Raw genomic sequence first — 21,299 nt, forward strand, 5'->3', positions numbered from 1 at the left:
TCTACATGCCTGTTTCTTATACTGGTACCATGTTGTTTCAGTAACTGTAGCCTTGTAGTATAGTTTGAAGTTGGTTAATGGGATGCTTCCAGATTTGTTCTTTTTGCTTAGTCTTGCTTTGGCTATGTGGGCTCTTTTGTGGTTCCACATGAATTTTGGGATTTTTTTTTCTAGTTCTGTGAAGAATAATGATGATATTTTGATGGGAATAGCATTGAATTGATAGATTGTTTTTGGCAGTATGTCCATTTCCACAATAACAATTCTACCCATCCATGAGTATGGGATGTGTTTCCATTTGTTCATGTTGTCTATGATTTATTTTGTTTTTTGTTTTTTTTTTTTTGAGACAGAGTCTCGCTCTGTCACCCAGGCTGGAGTGCAGTGGCGCAATCTCGGCTCACTGCAAGCTCCACCTCCCGGGTTCACGCCATTCTCCTGCCTCAGCCTCTCCGAGTAGCTGGGACTACAGGCGCCCGCCACCACGCCCGGCTAATTTTTTTTTGTATTTTTTAGGAGAAACCCCGTCTCTACTAAAAAATACAAAAAAAAATTAGCCGGGTATGATTTATTTATTTATATATTTTTTATTTTACTTTAAGTTCTAGGATACATGTGCAGAATGTGCTGATTTGTTACATAGGTGTATATATGCCATGGTGGTTTGCTGCACCTATCAACTTGTCATCTAGATTTTAAGCCCCACATGCATTAGGTATTTGTCCTAATGCTGTCTCTCCCCTTGCCCCTGACCCCCCGACAGGTTGTGGCGTGTGATGTTCCCCTCCCTGTGTCCATGTGTTCTCACTGTTTAACTCCCACTTATGAGTGAGAACATGGGGTGTTAGTTTGCTGAGAATGATGGCTTCCAGCTTCATCCACGTCCCTGCACAGGACATGAACTCATTCTTTTTTATGGCTGCATAGTATTCCACGGGGTATATGTGCCACATTTTCTTTATCCAATCTATCATTGATGGGCATTTGGGTTTGTTCCAAGTCTTTGCTATTGTAAATAGTGTTGCAATAAACATACATGTGCATGTGTCTTTATGGTCAAATGATTTATAATCCTTTGGGTATATACCCAGTAACAAGATTGCTGGGTTAATGGTATTTCTGGTTCTAGATCCTGGAGGAATCGCCACACTGTCTTCCACAATCGTTGAACTAATTTACACTCCTGCCACCAGTGTAAAAGTGTTCCTATTTCTCCACACCCTCGCCAGCATCTGTTGTTTCCTGACTATTTAATAATCACCATTCTAACTGGTGTGAGATGGTATCTCATTGTGGTTTTGATTTCCACTTCCCTAATGACCAGTGATGTTGAGCTTTTTTTCTTATGTTTGTTGGCCACATAAATGTCTTCTTTTGAGAAGTGTCTGTTCATATTCTTTGCCCACTTTTTGATGGGGTTGTGTTTTTTTTTCTTGTAAGTTTGTTTAACTTCCTTGTAGATTCTGGATATTAGCTCTTTGTCAGATGGGTAGATTGTAAACATTTTCTGCCATTCTATAGGTTGCCTGTTCACTCTGATGATAGTTTCTTTTGCTGTGCAGAAGCTCTTTCATTTAATTAGATCCCATTTGTCAATTTTGGCTTTTGTTGCAATTGCTTTTGGTATTTTAGTCATGAAGTCTTTCCCATGCCTATGTCCTGAATGGTATTGCCTAGATTTTCTTCTAGGGTTTTTATGGTTTTGGGTTTTACGTTTAAGTCTTTAATCCATCTCGAGTTAATTTTTGTATAAGGTGTAAGGAAGGGGTCTAGTTTCTGTTTTCTGCAAATGACTAGCCAGTTTTCCCAGCACCATTTAGTAAATAGGGAATCCTTTCCCCATTTCTTGTTTTTGTCAGGTTTCTTGAAGATCAGATGGTTGTAGGTGTGTGGTGTTATTTCTGAGGTCTCTGTTCTGTTCCATTGTTTTATATCTATTTTGATACCAGTACCATGCTGTTTTTGTTACTGTAGCCTTGTAGTATAGTTTGAAGTCAGGTAGTGTGATGCCTCCAGCTTTGTTCTTTTTGCTTAGGATCATCTTGGCTATATGGGCTCTTTATTGGTTCCATATGAAATTTAAAGTAGTTTTTTCTAATTCTGTGAAGAAAGTCAATGGTAGCTTGATGGGACTGGCCTTGAATCTATAAATTACTTTGGTCAGTATGGCCATTTTCACGACATTACTTCTTCCTATCCATGACCATGGAATGTTTCTCCATTTGTTTGTATCCTCTTTTATTTCCTTGAACAGTGGTTTGTAGTTCTTCTTAAAGAGGTCCTTCACATCCCATGTAAGTTGTATTCCTAGGTATTTTATTCTCTTTGTAGCAATTGTGAATGGCAATTCACTCATGATTTGGCTCTCTTTTTGTCTGTTGTTGGTGTATAAGAATGCTTGTCAATGGCAACAAAAGCCAAAATTGACAAATGGGATCTAATTAAACTAAAGAGCTTCTGCACAGCAAAAGAAACTACCATCAGAATGAATAGGCAACCTACAGAATGGGAGAATATTTTCGCAATCTACTCATCTGACAAAGGGCTAATATCCAGAGTCTACAAGGAACTCAAACAAATTTACAAGAAAAAGAAACAACCCCATCAAAAAGTGGGCAAAGGACATGAACAGACACTTCTCAAAAGAAGACATTTATGCAGCCAAAAAACACATGAAAAAATGCTCATCATCACTGGCCATCAGAGAAATGCAAAGCAAAACCACAATGAGATACTATCTCACACCAGTTAGAATGGCCATCATTAAAAAGTCAGGAAACAACAGGTGCTGGAGAGGATGTGGAGAAATAGGAACACTTTTACACTGTTGGTGGGACTCTAAACTAGTTCAACCATTGTGGAAGTCAGTGTGGCGATTCCTCAGGGATCTAGAACTAGAAATACCATTTGACCCAGCCATCCCATTACTGGGTATATACCCAAAGGACTATAAATCATGCTGCTATAAGGACACATGCACACGTATGTTTATTGCAGCACTATTCACAATAGCAAAGACTTGGAACCAACCCAAATGTCCAACAACGATAGACTGGATTAAGGAAATGTGGCACATATACACCATGGAATGCTATGCAGCCATAAAAAAGGATGAGTTCATGTCCTTTGTAGGGACATGGATGAAACTGGAAACCATCATCCTCACCAAACTATTGCAAGGACAAAAAACCAAACACTGCACGTTCTCACTCATAGGTGGGAATTGAAAAATGAGAACACATGGACACAGGAAGGGGAACATCACACACCGAGACCTGTTGTGGGGTGGGGGGAGGTGGGAGGGATAGCATTAGGAGATATACCTAATGTTAAATGATGAGTTAATGGGTGCAGCACACCAACATGGCACATGTATACATATGTAACAAACCTGCATGTTGTGCCCATGTACCCTAAAACTTAAAGTATAATAAATAAAATCAAATAAAATCCATTGCATAACATACAAAAAAAAAAGAATGCTTGTAATTTTTGCACATTGATTTTGTATCCTGAGGCTTTGCTGAAGGTGCTTATAAGCTTGAGGAGTTTTGGGACTGAGACAATGGGATTTTCTTTCTTTCTTTTTTTTTTTTTTTTGAGACAGAGTTTCACTCTGTCTCCCAGGCTGGAGTGCAGTGGCAGGATCTCGGCTCACTGCAACCTCTGCCTCCTGGATTCCATTGATTCTCCTGCCTCAGCTTCCTGAGTAGCTGGGATTACAGGCACACACCACCACGCCTGGCTAATTTTTGTATTTTTAGTAGAGATGGGGTTTCGCCATGTTGGGCAGGCTGGTCTCTAACTTCTGACCTCATGATCCACCCACCTCGGCCTCCCAAAGTGCTGGGATTACAGGCATGGGTCACCATGCCCTGCTGACAATGAGGTTTTCTAAATATATAATCATGTCATTTGCAAATAGAGACAATTTGACTTCCTCTCTTCCTCTTTGAATACCTTTATTTCTCTTGCCTGATTCACCTGGCCAGAACTTCCAGTACTATGTTGAATAGGAGTGGTGAGAGAGGGTATCCTTGTCTTGTTCGTTTTCAAAGGGAATGCTTCCACCTTTTGCCCATTCAGTAATATATTGGTGTTGGGTTTGTCATAAATAGCTCATTATTTTGAGATATGTTTCATCAATACCTAGTTTATTGAGAGATTTTATCATAAAGGGATGTTGAATTTTATTGAAGGCCTTTTCTGCATCTATTGAGGTAATCATGTTGTTTTTGTCATTGCTTCTGTTTATGTGATGGATTACATTTATTGATTTGCACATGTTTAACCAGCCTTGCATCCCAGGGATGAAGCTGCCTTGACCATGGTGGATAAGCTTTTTGATGTGCTGCTGGATTTGGTTTGCCAGCATTTTATGGAGGATTTTCACATCAATGTTCATCAGGGATATTGACCTAAAGTTTTCCTTTTTTGTTGTGTCTCTGCCAGGCTTTGGTATCAGGATGATGCTGGCCTCATACAATGAATTAGGGAAGAGTCCCTCTTTTTCTATTGCTTGGAATAGTTTCAGAAGGAATGGTATCATCCCCTCTTTGTACCTCTGGTAGAATTTTGCTGTGAATCAATCTGACCCTGGCCTTTTTTGGTTTAGTAGGCTATTAATTACTGCCTCAATTTTAAAACTTGTTATTGGTCTATTCATTTATTCTCACTTATACTATATCACCCATCAAAGGCTATTTTGACCTATTGTATTTAAAAATGAATAACAAACAAAAGGCAGCTAATTTTGATGACTGTATCATTTGCTATTATACTTCCTAAAGGCAACTGTAATGAATGAATCTATGGCTTAGCTCAAAATAATAAAACTTGGAGCTGGGATATGAGGCAGAAATACAAGCAGGTGAGGAAACATTTCAGAGTAGGAGTCCTTTTCTTTGTGCCTTAAACCTAAGCATATAGACTCTTACTTCATCTAGTCATGCATCTGACTTTGCTGGGAGAGCTACCTGACTTATTTAAGGTGTGGCTAATGTCTCATGTCATCACTGTTACTTAGATTGAGCAAGCTGCAGGGACACAGCAACTTCATTAAACCCTGAGACATCCTCTGGAGCTCTAGCCAGAGAAAGTCTCAGTTGCCCAGATGGTTCTTTTGGTTAAGTGTAAGGGAAGTAATGCTTTTGGGTTATGTTGAAATAAGCAACTGCCAAATGGACAAAGCAATGACCTATTTATGACATTCTAATCCAGGCATGTCTTTGGGCAAATGCTTGGATCAGAGATGTTCATTTAGGCACCATTTGGGGCACAGGAGAATGTAAGTGATGCCTGCTTGGGAAGAAAATGGGAGGGTGTTTTCTGGTAAGGGAGGGAGGTTATTTCATAGATTAAATTCAGAAAGAAATGACCGTGACAAATAAGCTCAGGCATACATGGGCTTGTTAAGTAAATGAGATTAATTATGCAATTTTTAAATAAAACCAGACACCAGATCACTAAGGAGAAGTTTATATAAAATAGAAGGTATGGTCATTTTGAAGCAGGTTCATTGTATACCAGTTACAAACTTGTCTGAGTCCCATGAAACAGAACACTCACATATGTAACAAGTTACATGAAGATCTATTATTTACAGATAGGCAGCAAGAGAAAACAGATGCTTGGGATTCATTGTGAGCTGGTCCCACAAGGTCTAGAAAGCTGTCTGGGGCAGATTAAGTTTCATCTGCAAGTGCTCCACTTGCATTGCAGCTGAGGGACCCTGGAAGGCAGCTTGCCTTGGATTTTATACTCCAGGGTTATAGGACATGCTGGGCTAAAGCGTTGAAGGACATCCTGTTGTCAGGAGTACTGGAACAGGGCCCAGGCTGTTCTGGCAAGTCCCACCCTATTTCAGGATGTTACATTTCCAGCTCATTTTACAGTTATTCTTGAAAATTATAAGTGAGAAAGGGAGGGAACCTGGGTTGCTCCAAGGTAAGCTGGAGAACTGCCCTGCAGTCATTATCTTGAAGATTAAATTTGATGAGATAGGACAAATATAATCATGTGATACAAAGAGACATGTAAAACCAACTGTAAGCCAGTCTAAACTGAAAACTTCAGAAATGGCTTTTAAAGGAATATTCACTGAAGTTATAAGAATCAAGGAGTCTCACTTCAGGTAATGTGATGTGATGTGATGGTAATAATGTGATTAGGTGACTGATGAGACAGAGAGAGCCGCATTTTCAAAAATGCTACACTGACATCTGACAATTGAATGGTCTAGTAGAGACTGTGATATCACTATTTGACTTTTGTACTGTCAAAATTTCAGTACAATGTCTTATAATGTAATGGACATAGAAATGGGAATCGGAAGACCTTTACATTTTAGGGTTATGGCAATTCACAGTCTCTCTGGTCTTGGGCAAAGGACTAAAGTGTCTAAGAGTCTTTCAGCTCTATAACTCTGTGATTCTGTGAGTACAATTTACCTAAAAGCACCCCAAAGATATACTGGCATCAAATTATAGAATTTTAAATGAATGCTTTATTGTCATATAGTGAAACGTTTAAAAACATTCTTTATCTGCATTTTTTTCCTCAAAAACTTTCTAATAATAGTTGGAGAGTTCTCTTGCTATTTTAATTTGTTTATCCTTTCAAAACAAAACCAACTATGCATTGCTACAAAGTTAATAAAAGTGGTGAATGGATGTTTGAAGCAATCTGAGTCATAAGTCCATTCTGAGAGTTGAGTTAGATCTTCACCTGTGTGAGCATATATCCTGTGTAAGGAGTCGTGGAACACATGGAGAAATACAATGATACTGTCCATTTCGTTTTTCTACATAAAGATGCCTGTCTGATTGGGATAAGAGCCTCATGTGGCTTACTTTTACTATGATAAGGAGAGCTCTGAGGCTAGGCTGGAGTGCTCAAGCAGCTTTAGGGGACTACTACAGCCCTACAGGATGGAAATGGGTAGAGAATAGAGCTCACACCTGAGCACAATCTGCCTCCCTCTTTGGTGCATTATGTCCACAGAGGCTTATTAGTAACAAAGGAAAGAATGGGCAGGCACCTTGGGAATGAAGTGACTTGCCATATGCTTCACAACTGATGTGGTTTGGCTATGTCCCTACCCAAATCTCATCTTGAATTGTAGTTATTATAATCCCCATGTGTCATGGGAGGGGCCTGGTGGGAGATAGTTTAATCATGGAGGCAGTAACCCGCATGTTGTTGTCATGATAGTGAGTTCTTACAAGATCTGATGTGTTTTTTTGTTTGCTTGTTTGTTTGTTTTTTGAGACTGAGTTTTGCTCTTGTTGCCCAGGCTGAAGTGCAATGGCACGATCTCGGCTCACCACAACCTCTGCCTCCTGGGTTCAAGCAATTCTCCTGCCTCAGCCTCCTGAGTAGCTGGGATTACAGGCATGCACCACCATGCCTGGCTAATTTTGTATTTTTAGTGGAGACGGGGTTTCTCCATGCTGGCCAGGCTGACCTCAAACTCCCAACCTCTGGTGACTGCCTGCTTCGGCCTCCCAAAGTGCTGGGATTACAGGCGTGAGCCACCGCACCCGGCCCCAAGATCTGATGGTTTTATAAGTGACTTTTCCTCCTTTTTCTCTGCACTTCTCCTTGCTGCTGCCATGTGAAGAAGCATGTATTTGCTTCTCCTTTCACCATGATTCTAAGTTTCCTGAGGTCTCCCAGCCCTGTGGAACTGTGAGTCAATTAAACCTCTTTCCTTTATAAATTACACAGTCTCAGGTAAGTCCTTACAGGAGGGTAAGGATGAACTAATACAGTAAATTGGTACTGGAGTGGGGTGCTGCTGTAAAGATACCCGAACATGTGGAAGCGACTTTGGAACTGGGTAACAGGCAGAGATTGGAAGAGTTTGGAGGACTGAGAAGAAGACAGGAAAAAGTGGGAATATTTGGAACTTCCTGGAGACTTGGAGTGCTCAGAAGACAGGAAGGTATGGGTAAGTTTGAAACATCCTAGAGACTTGGAGGGCTCAGAAGACAGGAAGATGTGGGAAAGTTTAGAACTTTCTAGAGATTTGTTGAATGATTTTTACCAAAATGCTGATAGTGATATGGACAATAAAGTCCAGGCTGAAGTGGTCTCAGATGGAGATGAATTAGTTGGGAACTGAAGTAAAGGTTACTCTTTCTGTACAAAGATACTGGCAGCATTTTGCTTCTGCCCTAGAGATCTGTGGAACTCTAAACTTGAGAGAGATAATTTAGGGTATCTGGTGGAAGAAATTTCTAAGTGAGAAAGTGTTCAAGTGGAAATAGAGCATAAAAGTTTGAAAAATTTGCAGCCTAACAATGTAATAGAAAAGAAAAACCCATTTTCTGGGGAGAAATTCAAGCCAGCTACATAAATTTTCATAAGTAATGAGGAGCCAAATGCTAATCACCAAGACAGTGGAGAAAATGTCTCCATGGTATGTCAGAGACTTTCAGTTATAGTTTATTTTCTAATACAATAGACTAAAAGTGAAGGATTAAAAACAATATATTCTGTGCTGATGGAAACCAAAAGAGAGCAGAAGTGGTTATACGTCTATCACGTAAAATAGACTTTAAGTCAAAAACTGTAAAAAGAGACAAAGAAGGTTGTTATATAATGAAAGAGGTATCAGTTTATCAAAAGGATATAAAAATTGTAACTATATATTCACCCAACACTGGAACACCTAAATATATAAAGCAAGCATTAATAGATGTGCAGGGAGAAATAGACAGCAATACAATAATAGGAAGGAATATCAATACTCCACTTTCAACAGTTGACATATTATCCAGATAGAAAATTAATAAGGAAACACTGGACTTAAAGTACTTTAGACCAAATGAACCTGACAGATGTATGTATACAGAACAATCTATCAACAGCAACAGAATGTACATTTTTCTGAAGCACACACAGAACATCCTCCATGATAGATCATATGTTGGGCCCCAAAATAATTCTTAATAAATCCAAAAAGATTTAAATAATATCAGGTATCTTTTCCAACCACAATTGTATGAAACTGCAAATCAATAACACAAGGAAAGTTAGAAAATTCACAAACGTGGAAATTAAACAACATTCTTTCAAACAACCAATTTGTCAAACAAGAAATCAAAAAGAAAATACAAAAATATCTTGAGACAAAATGGAAACACAATGTACCTAAACTTATGAAATACAGCCAAAAACAGTTCTTTTTAAAAATATATATATATTTTTTGTTATACTTTAAGTTCTAGGGTACATGTGCACAACGCCAAAAACAGTTCTAACTGGGAAATTTATGGTGATAAAGAAAGACAAAAGAAATATCTCAAATATACAATTTAACATTATGCCATAAGGAATAAGAAAAAGAAGAATAAACTAAGTCCAAGTTTAGTAGAAGGAAGAAATAAAAAGATCAAAGCAGAAATAAATGAAATAGACTAGATAAAATGAACAAAACTAAGAATTGCTGTTTTAAAAAGATACAATTAACAAACCTTTAGCTATACTCAGAAAAATAATAGATGACCAAAATAAAATCATAAATGAAAGAGCTGATATTACAACTGATACCACAATCATAGAAAACTACTAGGAACAATTATATGACAACAAATTGGGTAACATGGAAGGAGTGGATAAATTACTAAACGTATAACTACCAAGACTTAATCATAAAGAAAAAGAAACTCAGAATAGACCAATAATGATTAAGGAGACTGAATCAGTAATAAAAATCTCACATCAAAGAAAAGCCCATGGCCTGATGACTTCACTGATGAATTCTACCAAACACATAGAAAGAATTAATGTCAAATTTTCTTAGATTCTTCCAAAACATGGAAGAGATGAGAACACTTTCAAACTCATTTTACAAGGCCTGCATCACCTTGATATAAAAGCCAGAAAAAAAAGCACAAAAAAGAAAATACAGGCCAATGTTAGTGATAAAAATAGATAGAAAAATCCTCAACAAAATAGTAGCCCACCTAATTCAACAGCACATTAAAAAGATCATGTACTGTGATCAAAAAGAATTTATCCCTGGGAAGAAAGGATGGTTCAACATATGCAAATCAAAAATGTCATATACTTTTTTTGTGATGTACTACATTAAAAGAAAGAAGGATAAAAATCATATTAACAGATGCAGAGAAAACATTTGACAAAATTCAACAATCCTTCATGAAAAATCTCTTGGCAAACTAGATATAGAAGATTTGTAGCTAAATGCCATAAAGGTCAAAAATCACAACTAACCTCATATTCCATGTTGAAAATTTAGAAGACATTTTTCTAAGATCAAAATAAGTCAAGGACGCTCACTATCTCACTCTCACCACTTCTGTTCAACTGGATGTCCTAGTCAGAGTAATTAGGCAAGAAAAAAAAAAAAAAGAAACACATGTAATTCAGAAAGAAAGTAAATAATCTCTGTTTGCAGATGACATTATATTATATATACAGAAAACCCTCAAAAGTCTATGAAAAACCGTTAGAACTATCAAATTAATAATGTTTCAGGATACAAAATTGATATATGCAAAAATCAGTTGCATTTCTACACTATCAACAAATGCTTTGAAGAATAAATTAGAAAACAATTCTCTTTACAATGGCATAAAACAGAATAAAAGACTTAGAAATAAATTTAACAAAAAGTTGATATTTCTGTAATTAAAAGCTATGAAACATTAATAAAAGAAATTTAAGATGACACAAATAAATAAAAAGATATTCCATGTTGATGAATTGGAAGAATCAATAGTCTCAAAATGTCCATAATACCCAAATTGATCTATATATTCAATGCAAACCCTATCAAAATTAAAATGGCATTTTTACAGGAATTTTTTTAATTTAAAAATTCATATGCAACACAAAGGATCCTAAATAGCTAAAGCAATCTTCAGCAAGTAGAACCAAGCTGGAGGCATCAATGTTATACATCCTGATTTCAAATTACATTACAAAGCCATAGTAATCAAAATAATATGTCAATGGTCATGTATGTACATATATGTATATAGTAATCTTGAACTAATCTTCAAGAAAGGCACCAATAATACACAATAAAAGAAAAGATAGTCTCTTCAACAAATGGTGTTGGGAAAACTGGATATCTGCATGCAAAAAAATAAAACTGGGTCCCTCTCTTACAGCATATGCAAAATAAACTAAAATGCATTAAACATTAAAAATTAATGCCTTAAACTGTAAAACTCCTAGATTTAAACAAAGGAGAAAAACTCCATGACATTGATTTTAGCAATTACTTTTGTATATGACATCCCAAATTACAGGCAACCAAAGCAAAAATAAACAAGTGGGACTCATATCAAATTTAAAAGTTTTAGCATAGTGAAGGAAACAATCAACTAAATGAAATTCCAACCTATTAATGGGAAAAATATTTGCAAACCATATATCTGATAAGGGGTTAACATCCAAAACATGTAAGAAATGCATGCAGCTTAAGAACAAAAAAGCCAAACAACTCAACTAAAAATGGGCAAAGAAGTTGAATAGATGTTTTTCCAAAGAATAAATACAAATGGTCAACAGGTACATGAATAGGTACTCAACATCACTAATCATCAGGGAAATAAAAATCAAAACTACAATGAGATATCACATCACACCTGTTAGGATAGCTATTACCAAAAAGTCAAAAGATAAGTGTTACTGAAGGTGGAGAAAAGGAAATACTTGTGCATTGTTGGTGGGAATGCAAATTGGCACAGCCATTCTAAAAAACAATATGGGGGTCCTCAAAAAATTAAAAATAGGGCTACCATATGATCCAGCAATGCTACTTCTGGGCATATATTCAAAGAAAATAAAATCACTATCTCAACGTGACAGCTGCACTCTTATGTTCATTGCAGCATTATTTACAATAGCCAAGATATGAAAACAACCTAACTGTCGATGGATGAATAAATAAAGAAAATACACATGTATATAATGGAAAATTGTTCTGCCTTAAAAAAGAAGGCAAATCTGACATTTGCAACAACATAGATGAACCTGGAGGACATTATGCTAAGTAAGCAAAACACAGGAAGACAAATCCTCCATGGTCTCACTTGTATGTGGAATCTAAAATAGTTAAACTTACAGAAATGGAGAGTAGAGGGTTGTTACTGGGGGGGAAGGGAAATGGGGAGATGTTGGTGAAAGATTGCAAACTTACAGCTGTAAGTAAGTTCTGGTGACCTAGATTATAGCATGGTGACTATAGGTAATAATAGTGTATTATATATGTGAAGTTTGCTTATAGTAGATCTTAAATATTCTCATCACACAATACACACAGAAACATGCATATGAAGTTATGTGAAATGATATTATGTTAATTAGCTTAGCTGTAGTAATTATTTTACAATATATATGTATATAAAAGCTTCACATCATACACCTTGACTATATACAATCCTTATTTGTCAATTATACTTCAATAAAACTGAAAAAAGGTATGTACAATCACATAGGAATATAAGTGTACCTAAGGCATTATAGGCGTTCAAAAAGGGGACATTTAATACAGACTGTAGGTGCCAGAGTTTTCCACAGCAGGCAACTTTCATTGAGTTTTGGGTGATAGGGTGCTAGTGATTAGAAATTAGCTAAGCAGAAAAAGTGGGATTCCAGAAACAAACAGTACATGGGCAGATAGACGCATTGTTCATGAGAAGAAAAAAAATTGGCCCAGAGGTTCCAGTATCCCATCAGATGCTCTAACATTTGTAAGATGAGTAGAAAACTAGAATGGGGTCCAAAGACCTATTAGGTGTCCATAGATCCATGGGTTGCTCATACAATAGTGGAGAATAAAGTCAGTAGAGTGTGGAATCTTCTCACTGTCATTGCTGTTCACCGTTTCCCCTTCTGCCTGTGCCTCACTTCCCTCCATCTCCAGGAACCCCACAGTCACACTTCTTTACTCATTTAAATGCCATTCTTTAAAAAGAAAAAAAAGTCCTCCTTTAAGACTCTCTGGCATTTTGGAATCATGTCAGGCTGTGGAAAACACCAGAGTCAATTTATAGTTGATGTATATCCACAAGATTTTTACCATGTTGCTTCTGTTCTTTGATATATGGTGATTCTTTATAAGTACCTGATTCTTTCTCATCATGTTGGAAATGTGAGCCCACTGTGACTAAGTTCATGTTTAATACAAAACCAACGTTTTTTGGTTTACCTCAGAGATTAAATATTAATGAAAGGTGATGAAGTGGTACAACAAGAAAAATGTAACTAAAATAGATCCCAACTGGTTTCAACTGCATTAGTAACATGAGAGGAAAAACTGAATACATTTCATCAAAATACAAAAGTAAAAGTATTTCTAGGACTTGAAAGTGTGAGCTAAATGATGAGAACACATGGACACATACAGGAGAACAACACACACTGGGATCTATTGGACAGTGGAGGTTGGGAGGAGAGAGATGATCAGGAAAAATAACTAATGGTTACTAGTCTTAATAACTGGGTGACAAAATAATCTGTACAGCAAATCCCCATGACACAAGTTTACCTATATAACGAACTTGCACATGTACCACTGAACTTAAAATAAAAGTTTTTAAAAAGTATTTCTAGGAAAGTACAGACTATTTAAAATCATTAGTTAGTTTTGAACTAAAATCCTTTAAAAATATACAACAAAAAATGTAGTTTCCAGATGTCCTTTACACTGTTACTGAGAATGTAAAATGTCTTTCATTAATTTGGATTTTTAAACATTCCTCTATGATCATATTTAAGTGTGAAGTTTTACTCTCTATTGTTGTAGATAATCTTTTAGTCAGGTAATAAATAGAACATGGTAGAGAAAAATATATACATATACATTTTAATTTCAGCTTTTCTGAAGCCCCATTGTTTATTTCAGGCTGCTTTACTGAGACTCCTTGCACTAAACGCCTCTGGTTGCATTCCACTCAAGACAAAGGCATATTTTAGGGATGTACCTCTGACAAAGAGGTATTTATGGACCAGGAATCAGACTTTGGACAAATGGGCATTTCATTATAACACAGCCTAATTGTTAAAGCTCTTATTGAAAAGAATAAAAATTTCATTAGTCATCACAGGAACTCAGCACAAACTCCTCCTCCTTTTCCCCACAATGCACAGAAAGAATGGCAGCTTTAAGCTTATCTTTGAACATTTTGAAGGCTTTGGTCCTTCCTTCCTTTTGTTCCAATTACACTAAGAAGTATTTTAGTAACAATTGTGAAATAACTGTGGTAATAATTTTAACTAAATTTTATAAACGTAATTGTTAATAAAAAAAAAAAAGCAAAACTCTGCAATCACTGACAAATGAAATTCTAGTTAGGAGCAGCTGGAAGGCCTGTTCTTGCATGTTCAGGGCCCTAGTATAATTCTCTGGGACTATGAAGAATTTATAAGATAATTTTGGGGCTCAACTAAGATAAAGACAAAAGTGATTTACAAATTGTGAAGTTTATATAAATTTAAGGGAGTAAAGTTTGCATGGGTAATTATTATCACCACAACGGTTTATTTTAATGTCTTTTCAGCTTCCAGGACGCATAGGCATTGATTACTGCCGTAAGTGTAAAAACGGAAATGGTGAAGGACCAAGATACAATCTGGATCACTATCTAGGAATCAGAAATGCTGACATTAGTTAGGTGATGATGTTGTAAAAGTCATGTAACCTGTTGGAAGATCAGTGTATTCAAATTTGGAAAAGGTGAAGGTTAGACTAGGTGAGGACCATAAACACATGGCAACCAACAGCCCTAATACTTGAGCAGCCTTTGCTAAATGATCACAGAAGTGCTTCTGGCTAAGACAGAGTTCATTCTCAGAATCTTGCTCTCATAGAACCCCAATTAGAGTTGGTTGTCTGTGTTTAAACCTGTTAAACATACTGAGACTACAACTTTTTTAGGGTTTCTTTCTTCCAGATACAAGAAGCTATAGTTGCCATCTGTGATTTATAAATAAATCATATTACTCCTTTGCTCAAAGTCCTCTAGTGGCTCAACTTTTCACTCAGAGTAAAAGTTAAAGTCTTTAATTAGCCCACTACACAATCTCATTTTTCTTGCCTCTCCTTCCTCATCCCTTGCCTCTTTTCTTCTCTCACTCAACCTGCCCAATCACACTGGTATACTGTTTATTCATGAAACACACTAAGCATGCCCCTGTCTCAGAAACATCGCAATGACTATTCCCTCTTCCTAAAATGATCTATTTCTAAATATCTGCATGCTCACTCCCTTATCTCCTTCTAGTCTTTAATAATCTTAACTTTTCAATAGTTTACACAAAACTTAGCAAAATACAACTCATGGGCCAAATCTGGCAACTGCCTCTTTTTGTACAGCTCAAAGGTAAATGTTTTAGTCCATTTAATGTTGCTATAAAAGTACACCTAAGGCTGTTTAATTTTCAAAAAAAAAAGAAAAAAGAAAGTTTACTTGGCTTACAATTCTGCCGGCTAGAAGTTTGGGCATCTGGTGGAAGCCTCAGAATGCTTCACCCATGGTAGAAAGTGAAGGGGAGCTGCCATGTGCAGAGATCACATGGTGAGAGAGGAAACAAGGGAGGGACTAAGAAGGGGCCAGGATCTTTTCAACAACAAGTTCTTATGGGAACTAATAGGGTGAAATCTCACTCATTACCATGAAGATTTGTGAGGGATCCACCCCATGACTCATATAGGTCCCATTAGGCCTCACCTCCAACATTGAGGATCAAATTCTGACATGAAGTTTAGGGGAACAAACATCCAGACTATAGAATTCTGCCCTGATCTCTCAAATTTTATATCCTTCTCACATACAAAATATAATCATTTAATCCTAATAGTCCCACAAAGTCTTAAATTGTTACAGCATAGACTCAAAAGTCTAAAGTCTCGCCCAAGACTCAAGGCAAGTAAGTTCCTTAAAACTGTGAGTCTCAAAAACAAATGATTTACTGGGAAGATACAATGGTTGTATAGGCACTGGAAATGTTTCCATTCAAAAAAGAAGATATTGGCCTATAGAAAGTGGTAAAATGCCCCATACGAGTCTGAAAACTAGAAGGGTAGACATTAAGTCTTAAAGCTCTAAAGTAATCTTTGACTTCATGTCCCCATCATGGGCACACTGGTAGAAGGGGGCACCCAAGGTTTTGGGCAGCTGTATTTCCATAGCTTTGCTGGGCACAGCCCATGTAGCTGGTCTCATCAGTTGGAGTTAAATGCCTGTGGCTTTTCCAGGCAATGGGTACACAGTATCAGTGGCTCTATAATTCTGGAGTCTGTGCAGCAGTGGCCCTGCTCCCATAGCTCCAATAGGTACTGTCCTACTAGAGGCTCTCCATAATGGCTCTGTCTGTCTCGGTGGCAAATTTCTGCCTGGGCATCAAGGCTTTCTTATACATCCTCTGAAATCTAAGTGGAAGCTGCCAAGCCTCCACCACTCTTGCATTCTGTGTGCCTGCAGACTTAACACCACATGGATGCCACACAGGCTTATTGTTTGCCCTCTCCAGAGTAGCAATCCAAGCAGTATATGGAGCTGGTTGACCCGTGGCTGTAGCCAGAGCAGTTGGAATGCAGGAAGCAACATTCTGAGGTGGCATTAGGACAATGGGGCCCCAGGCTTGGCCTCTCAAACCATTATATTATCCTGGACCTCTAGACCTATGACAAGAAAGATGATCTCTTTGGGACCTTTGCCCTCACTGTCTTGACTGCTGGCACCAACCAGGCTCTTTTCTATCTCTGCTAATGATAGAGACTTTCTGTCTATCAATAAGAGCACAAATTCCATGATGTCAGAGATTTTTTTGTCCATTTGATTCCCTGATACATTCCCAGTACCCTGAACAGTGTCTGATTCATAGTAGGTATTCAATAATACATTTTTTGGTATAAATGAATTCTATAGATACTTTCATTAAGCAGAAATAAATTAGATTATTTAGAAAAGCCTTCAGGAGAAGATGATATTTGAGTGTTAAAGTGTACTAAGGACTTAGAAAACATTTTTCCTTAAAGGGATACCAAATGAAGAGAGAAAAAGAATGCACAAGATCTTTTCATAAAAAATGGTGCAGAGCAGTCTAAATGTAGAGCCCATGAGGTGGAAAGGTGGTGAGAAGTGGGTTGAACCCAGATTGTGGAGGGCCCGTAATGTCTGATTAAGATGCTTGAGTTTAATCCTTAAAAAATGAATATTTCAGGAAGATATAGCTGATATTATATATATATATACATATATATATATACATATATATATATATATGGTTGGAGTGGGTAAAACAATATATAAGAATTGCAATAGCCCAGGCTCAGATGACTAAATATTTCATATTGGGCAGGCAAATGGGATGAACAAGATAGAATGTCATTTAAATGACTAAACAGCTGTGAGACTGTGAGGTCCCTAAAGATGGAAGGAAGTGAGGAACAGGCAGAAGGGGGAATAGTGAACAGCAATGACAGCGAGATGGTTCCACACTCTACTAATTTTATTTTCACCTTTTATTTTAGGTTCAGGGAGTATATACATAGGTTTGTTACATAGGTAAATTGCAAGTCACTGAGGTCTGGTGTACAAAGGATCCCATCACCCAGGTAGTGAGCATAGTATCTAACAAGTAGTTTTTCAGCCCTCACCCTCCTGGCAGCCTCTTCCTTCTAGTAGTCCCTAGTGTCCAGTGTCTGTTGGTTTCGTAAGATGATTTTATTTTATTTTTTTATCTTTCATTTAGGTTCAGGGTATGTACACAGGTTTGTTATATAAGTAAACTCATTTCATAGGGGTTTGTTGTACAGATTATTTTGTCACCCAGGTACTAAGCCTAGTAACCAAATTTTTTTATTTATATATTTTTATGTTTATTTATTTATTTTTTGCTCCTCTATCTCCCCCTACCCTCCACCCTCAAAGAGGCCCCCTGTGTCACCTGTTTCCATTTTTGTGTTCATGAGTTTTCATCATTTAGCCCCGGCTTGTAAGTGAGAACATGCGGTCTTTGGTTTTCTGTTCCTGCATTCGTTTGCTAAAGATAATGGCCTCCAGCTCCATCCATGTTCCTACCAAAGACATAATCTCATTCTTTTTTATGGCTGCATAGTATTCCATGGTGTATATGCACCACATTTGCTTTATTCAAGCTGTCCTTGATGGGCATATAGGTTGATTCATTTCTTTGTTATTGTGAATAGTGCTGCAATGAACATTCACATACGTGTGTCTTTATGGTAAAATGATTATATTCTCTTGGGTACATACTCAGTAATGGGATTGCTAGGTTGAATGGTAGTTCTACTTTTAGTTCTTTGAGGAATCACCATACAGCTTTCCACAGTGGTTGAACTAATTTACGCTCCCACCAACAGTGCCTAAGTGTTTACTTTTCTCTGCAAACTCACTAGCATTTGTTATTTTTTATTTTTTTAGTAATAGCCATGCCGACTGGTGTGAGATGGTATGTAATTGTGGTTTTGATTTACATTTCTCTAATGATCATTGATGTTGAGCTTTTTTCCATAGGCAATCCCATCCTTCTAGAAATGGGCAAAGATTTCATAAGAAAGATACTAAAAGCAATCACAACAAGAGCAAAAATTGACAAGTGGGATCTAATTAAATGTGAGAGCTCTTGCACAGCAAAATACTATCAACGGAGTAAAGACAGCTGACAGAATGGAAGAAAATATTTATAAACTATGCATCTGACAAAGGTCTAATATCCAGCATCTATAAGGAATTTAAATTTACAAGAAACAAACAACCCTTTTAGAAAGTGGGCAAAGGACATGGACAGATACTTTTCTAAAGAAGATGTATAGGTAGCCAAAAAGCATTTTTTTAAAGATGATTTTAAATTGTGTTCTGTTCATCATATTTTCTCTATTGTTTGATTTTTTAAAAATTACATTATTTTTCACAGATACAAAAAATATAAAGCTGTTTTCATTAAACTATAAAAAAAGACAGTAGGTTAGATGTATAGCAAAAAACTTATTTTGTTTTGATATTAAAAACAAATTCATAGTACAATACATAATAATTATTTGCTATGAAGGAAATTAGTGTCAAGCATATTTTGGGATAGGAAAGTTTGGGATAATCATTAATGTTCAAGTAAGCTGTTAAGTACATTTGAAATTTTTGTACTCCAGTAAAAGCAGGTAATGTGATTGATTGAGATTATGGATTTTGGAGATTAGACCTGGATCCAGTCCTAAAGAATCACTTACTTTCAGCTTGCTTTATCTTTAAAATAGGTGTTTATAAAGGGTTATTTAATATAATTAACATGATAAAGAATATAAAACACGATCTAGTGAGTAGCTATTCTGAAAATAGTAGCTATTATTGTTATGAATTGTGTAAATACATAGGTAAAGACAATCAGGGTTTGAGAACAAACAATATTTATTTAATCTCTACTTAATTAGCTCAACTTAATACCAGGAGCTATTGAGTGTCAACTTGATTGGATTGAAGGATGCAAAGTATTGTTCCTGGGTGTGTCTGTGAGGGTGTTGCCAAAGGAAATTAACATTTGTCAGTGGAATGGGAGAGGCAGACCCACCCTAAATCTGGGTGGCCACCATCTAATCAGCTGCCAGCAATGGTAGGATAAAAGCAGGCACAGGAAACATGGAAAGACTAGACTGGCTTAGTTTTCCAGCTACATCTTTCTCCAGTGCTGGATGCTTCCTGTCCTCAAACATCGAGCTCCAAATTCTTCAGCTTTGGGACTCTTAAGACTTTCTACCACAGACTGAAGGCTGCACTTTTGGCTTCCCTACTTTTGAGGTTTGCGGACTCAGAGTGGCTTCCTTGCTCCTCAGCTTGCAGACAGCCTATTGTGGGACCTCACCTTGTGATCATGTGAGTCAATACTCCTTAATAAATGCCCCTTTATATATACATCTATCCTATTAGCTCTGTCCCTCTACAGGACCCTGACTAATACACTGTTACGTGTTGAGGATGCACAGATGAGCAAGGCCCTGACCTGACTTTAATAAGTGACCTATATTTAATAAAGTGTTTCAGATGCTATGACTGAAGTTCCAAGAGGGCAGATAATTTAGAACAGGCCACCACCACAAAGGAATTTCAACAAATAAAACCATGTGCTTTTTGTGTGGCCTGATACTTTTCACTAAAAATATACATAAAACCTTCTATTTGGAAGTCATTCATTTTTTTCCACAGTTATATATTGAGCATCTTCCATTTCCATGCACTTTTCTTGGAGCTGGACATATAGCAACAAGGAAGACAGTATTTCTTCTCTCATGGAGGTTTCAATCTAATAAAAGGAGAAAAATCATCCTGGAAAAGTAAATAATTAAAACAAGTTTTAAAAATAGGCAAGATAAATTCAGTCAGTTATACATACTATAAAGAAAATGAAACCTAGGTGGTACAACTGACCACTTTTAGAGATAAAGGACTACATTGGATTGATGATAGAGTAAGTCTTCTCTAAAAGAGGTATACCTGGCTGGCACCCAAATGATAAAACACCAGCCAGGCAGAAAGAAAAAAAGAAAAAAACACATTGGAAAAAGAGAATTCCAGATACAGGGAATAGTTAGTACAAATCACTTCAGGAGGGAAAAAACTCAGCCAATTCAGTGAACAGGACTGTTTAACAATATAGAGAAATAAGGAAAAGAGAATAAAGCTGTGAAATCAGAGAAGTATTCTCAACTATAAGCCAAATATAAGCACTTCGATGTGGTAGAAAGTTACAGAGAATGATTTCATTTCTATATGCAAGGATTTAACTCAATGTTCTAGAAATCTTGAGGTTATCTACTTTTCCTAATCATCTAAGTAAAATTTTTTATTCAACCAATAAATACTTGTGAAAACCTACGCAGAACAAAGACTTGAGGACATTTAACCCATAGGAGGGCTCAGAAATTAGGACCTAATTCTGAGGAAGAGATCACATCTAGTTGGGCAAATCTGAGAAGGTTTTGTGATGAAGTTGGCATTTGAGCTAGGGTAGGTAGGTAAGATTTAGGCATATAAAACATAATGATGTTGAAGGGGCACAAAAAGTCATTCCAAGAAAAAGCATGAAGAAAGTCATAGAAATAAGTGGTTAAGGCAAGAGCATGTTGTTTGAAATTATTAATTTAAAATGCCTTTAAGTTTTAAAATTCAATAGACCATTGTCAAAGCTCAACTTGATCTTGTCACATATTGTCACCCATTTTCCTTAGCAAGAAATTATATGTGTGTTAATCACAATTCTGAGAGATACATCACACATCTAATACATTGAGCAGTCAGGGAGGT

Source organism: Nomascus leucogenys, chromosome 18 (genome assembly GCF_006542625.1).
Source record: "Nomascus leucogenys isolate Asia chromosome 18, Asia_NLE_v1, whole genome shotgun sequence".
Taxonomy (NCBI): Eukaryota; Metazoa; Chordata; class Mammalia; order Primates; family Hylobatidae; genus Nomascus; species Nomascus leucogenys.